Raw genomic sequence first — 5,000 nt, 5'->3', positions numbered from 1 at the left:
GGTGAGGAAGGGAGGGAGCTAAAGAGTGGAGAGTGGGGAGAAAACGAAGCCGAGGTTTTGGAGGTGACGACAGAGGGAGCTGTTGAGCTTTCCCCCGCGACAGACAGCCTTTGTTCTTTCCTCTGTTCCTCATCTCTCTCTCCCTCTCTCTCTCTCTCTCTCTCTCTCTCTCTCTCTCTCTCTCTCTCTCTCTCTCTCTCTCTCTCTCTCTCTCTCTCTCTCTCTCTTCCTCCATTCCCAGTGCGACAAAGAAGAGAGTTCGTCTCTCCTGGGATTTGAGATTCTATTTGCACACACATGCTACAGGTACACGCACCAACATACACAGACACACACACACACACACACACACACACACACACACACACACACACACACACACACACACACACACACACACACACACACACACACACAAATAGCACCATGTCTTGACTGACTGCTGCTAGACTGACTGCTAGACTGACTAGACTGACTGCTGCTCACTGCTGAGGAAAGCAGAGCAGCTGTAAGTCTAGATGAGTTTGAATGCTGCTTCTGGTTTGTGGCTGCTCCAAGTTCATGTTGCCACCAGAGAAAGAGTAAGACGACGGGAGGTTTGGGTCATGGCAGGGGAAATTACTAAGAGATCATTGATGTTGCATCCGTGATATTTACTCTATCCCAACACCAGTCTCTCTCTCTCTCTCTCTCTCTCTCTCTCTCTCTCTCTCTCTCTCTCTCTCTCTCTCTCTCTCTCTCTCTCTCTCTCTCTCTCTCTCTCCCTCTATATATATATATATATATATGCATATATAAATATGACACTTGGAAATGGCGCTGGTATGTGGCGATGGTGGTGGTGTAATTGGAAGGCAATTTGACTGGATCAATGCTTATTCAGAGTTATTAATGGCCCATGCCAAAATAATTTACCGTTGATGATCAGAATACAGTATCAACACAGATATTCATTGGATAAGAAATGGAAATTGATCGCCCCGAATGGGGAATAATATTGACAAATGGGAGACATTGATTACTCCCGCTACTGGCGTCGCCGAATGTGCGTGTATGTGTGTACGTGTGTGTTTGTGTGTGTGTGTGTGTATGTGTGTGTGTGTGTGTGTGTGTGTGTGTGTGTGTGTGTGTGTCTGTGTGTCTGTGTGTCCGTATGTTTGTTTGTGTGCCTGTGTGTGGCCCTGCGTGCGGAAAATAATGCATGTGTGGTTTTGTGAATGCAATAAAAACAATATCTTGTTAATGTGAGTGTGTATGTGACTCGTTATAATTTGCTAGAAAGGGTGATTGGTAAAATAACAAACTATATGTGTTTGTGTGTGTGCGTGTACGATTATGACACTATTCACGTAGATATTTTTATGACAACGGGAAAACCAGCCGACATTTAATAAAAGAACAAGTGTTTCAACATGTATGTTTTATGTGTCAGTATCCAACAGGGATCGCGTTGGCAGAGATTCTAACGGAAAGAAATATGAAGAGTGTCAAACAGCAATAACTGGAATATTTTTGTCGTGAAAGGAAGATAAATCACACCCATATGTATTTATTTAGCTTGCTTCCTGGCTTATCAATAATTTAAGGGCTACCACTGTTTTGTAAATGTTCTGCCACATTTGGTTTTGAACCAAAATGCAAAACAACAAACGAGAATATGGCTTATTGCTTGCTGTTTTCCAGGTGAAGTGAAATCGCTCCTATGCTAATGATTTACATTATACTAATGATTTATATATATATATATATATATATATATATATATATATATATCTTTTTGTGTGTGTGTGTGTGTGTGTGTGTGTGTGTGTGTGTGTGTGTCTGTATCTGTTTGGTCTATTGTCTGGTACTCAATCTTTCCCCTTCACACGCAGACACACGCACAGGCCCACGCAGCCGCACATATTCCCACACACGCATTTTTGTGTCTGTGAGGAAAGTTAACTGTGATTACCATAATTAACATGGTTATGTTAATTGCTGTGTGCTTAAACTGCTGATGTAACATATTTCTAAAGGTCAGCTCCCTGTGGTCAAAGGACACACTGTGTGTGTATTTGTGCATCTTGTCTGTGAAGTGTGTGTGTGTGTGTGTGTGTGTGTGTGTGTGTGTGTGTGTGTGTGTGTGTGTGTGTGTGTGTGTGTGTGTGTGTGTGTGTGTGTGTGTGTGTGTATTTATCCAGAAACCCTAACTGGAGGTCCCTTACAAATCACTCAAATGACTCAGCTTTTGTTTTTGTGTGTGTGAGCGTGCGTGCGTGCGTGCGTGCGTGTGTGCGTGCGTGCGTGCGTGCGTGCGTGCGTATGTGCGTGTGTGTGTCGCTCGCAAGGTTGTTTCTTGGTGTGAAAATATGTTGCCTGAACATCTGGGGAATGATCTGCTCCTCGTCTGCTCCGTGTTGTTCTCTGATATCCTCTCCATCTCTCTCCTCCCTCCCTCTGTCTCCCTCTTCTCCTCATCACTATTTATCCTCTCCTGGCTGCTTCTCTTTGCTTGTCTTTTTTTCAGTTTTCATTGTGTTCCCGCTCCCATTCTCATCTTGAGTTGATCTCTTTCTTTCAGTTTTTTCTCTCACTCTCTCTCTCTCTCTCTCTCTCTCTCTCTCTCTCTCTCTCTCTCTCTCATCCTGTTCTGGGTGGAAAGTGTTGATCCAGACATAAAGCAGGGGAGCATCCTGGGTAAAGGCAGCTCATTGAGACGTTTTATATTCACTTGATTCATAAGACAGTTAACAATTTCTTTTTCTCCTGTCCGTCTCTCTTCTATTTTAGGGTAAGGGTTGACTCTCTCTTTCTTGCCTTCATGCCTTTTAGTTTCTCTTTCTCCTTTGCTCACTTTGCCCCCTCTTTCCCTCTCAGCCTGTCTCTCTCTGTTTTCCTTCTCTCTCCCTCTCAGCCTGTCTATCTCTTATTCTTATCCTCTCTCCCTCTCATTGATTGACTACAGGTCAGACCGGTATCTCCATAAGCAGACTACAGCAGGATTGTTGCAACAAGTTTTCACCAAAAAAAAAAAATCTGTTGCATTTGAACACGTCAATCATATTACTGAGCCGACCTGAACACATCACATTTGACACTGTTAGCGATTTTTTTTTAAGCTAACTAGCTCTATATCCTATCGATTTTAACATGAATTTAAAAACGGCATTATTATTTTTAACTGACGGGACTTTCTACACCGTCCGGTTGCGTGATTACTATTGTGCTTTGAATGACTGTTGAAGTCGATGCACGCGGTGCCGACTCCGAGCCCGTCCGCACACCGTCTGCAGCAGCAGCAGCTGACAAGAGTTTTCGTTTGGACTAGACGGATACTGAGTTGAAGGAGTTTTTTTAACCCAAAGACAGTGAAGGTACAACACTTTTATGTAGGCCAACAGTCCAGTGTTGAGACATGACCAAAATACAAGCTGTGGTCGCAAACACTAAAGCTCGCTGTGGGCATGCATGAATGAACCATGAACCAACCTGTCGGCGGCTGGCTGTAAACAGTGCCGCGCCTACGAGTGACATATTAATCGCGCGACACAACGAATCGACCAACAACTTCGTTGCCAACGCTTTTAGTAATTGATTTTTATCGATTTTATCGATTCGTTGTTGCAGCCCTAGTGTTGGTAGCACTTATTTCCTCATGAATGCTTTAAAGTTTTCCCTGTTTGTTCATACTTTCGAACCCAGCGATTCCCAACCCCTGGTCAAAATTATTGTTATATATTTTTTATTACTTAGGCTATGCGAATCATGTTATTTCTTCCATCACTCCATGTTTGTGTGTCCATGTTTCCCTTTTCTTTTTGTAATAAAGAAAAGGGAAACATTTTGTGAATTGTTCTGAAGTTTAAATATTGGTACATTCAAGTCATACAATTAGCCTTTGTTGTCACCTAGTTCATAATCTGCAACTAAACCACTTGAAATTAAACACTGCAAATGCACTGTGTCTTTGCACTACTTTTGTGTTTATTAAAGTCTCAGGTGACTTATCTTGTGTTTCTCTTATAAAAAAACATGATTCTAATTATTGCATTGTTGAAGGGAGACTCAGACTCAAGCATTTCATTGTTGTTTTAAAAAGCATCTTGAAAAACAGCCACATCCTTTGTTTAAAAATGATGCATCTTAAAATTAAACAAACAAGGTTGGAAACCCCTGGTCTAACCCTCTTACGATCTTTAATTCTTTGTTGGTCTTCCTCTCTTCCTCTCCCTGCTCTCTCTCTCATTTTTAGTGGTGTTTGTTTTCTCCTATCTCCTCTCACAGTATTCCTTTCTCTCACTTCCTTCATCACTCCGTCTCCTGTGGGATTTCCCGGAGCACAGAGTGCTATGACCTTCTCCCTCCACACGCTGCAGCCTGTCCAGCTCAGTGTTGGAGGGGAGAAAGGTTAGAATCAATGTACTCAGGGGATCAAGGCAATCGGAGGAGAGGGAGACAGATCACTCCCTTGTTGGCTTTCACAGTGGAAGAAAACCTAAACCTTTATTAATAATAATAATTAATAATAGGTCATAGGTAATAATACAACATATTTTGTCACCCCAAGAACTGAACTGAGTTTCCCGCTGGTAGGGCCAACCAAAGCACTCCTACGATCCGCAGGAAGGTTCCTTAATCCGACCTGACGGCCCCTATGTGTTATCAGATGCTCCCTTCAGCCTGAGGAATATTTCACATTTTCATATATATGTATATACGTCACATTTCATCCTACTTTTGGGATACTTTAGATTGGCTTATTTGTAGGCTGTGTATATGATTGTAAGCGTCATGTTTTCATGGCATTACTTTGTCACAGTGACATGGATTAGCTCGTCCCTCTGAGGCCCTTTGTGATAATAAACACTTTGTTGTTGTGCCAGTGTCAGGGGTGGAAAACCAAGGTCACAATTCATTTTTTTGGTGTGTGTGTGTGTATGTGTGCGTGTGTGTGTGTTGGTGTGTTTGTGCATGTGTGGGCGTGCATGCGTGAGTGCATCTCTGCATCAGTGGGTGTT

General features: G+C 42.6%; 1 protein-coding gene across 2 annotated transcripts in view; it reads left to right on the top strand.

Moving 5' to 3' along the window:
• The window catches only part of cdh11 (cadherin 11, type 2, OB-cadherin (osteoblast)), a 148,398-nt gene that overhangs the window by 4,912 nt on the left and 138,486 nt on the right, over nucleotides 1–5,000 (top strand). The gene's annotated exons all lie outside the window — the stretch shown is intronic.

Source organism: Gadus morhua, chromosome 15 (assembly GCF_902167405.1).
Source record: "Gadus morhua chromosome 15, gadMor3.0, whole genome shotgun sequence".
In the NCBI taxonomy this organism is placed as follows: Eukaryota; Metazoa; Chordata; class Actinopteri; order Gadiformes; family Gadidae; genus Gadus; species Gadus morhua.
Note: the sequence above shows the minus strand (reverse complement) of the source record. Positions and strands in the feature narration are given on the sequence as shown.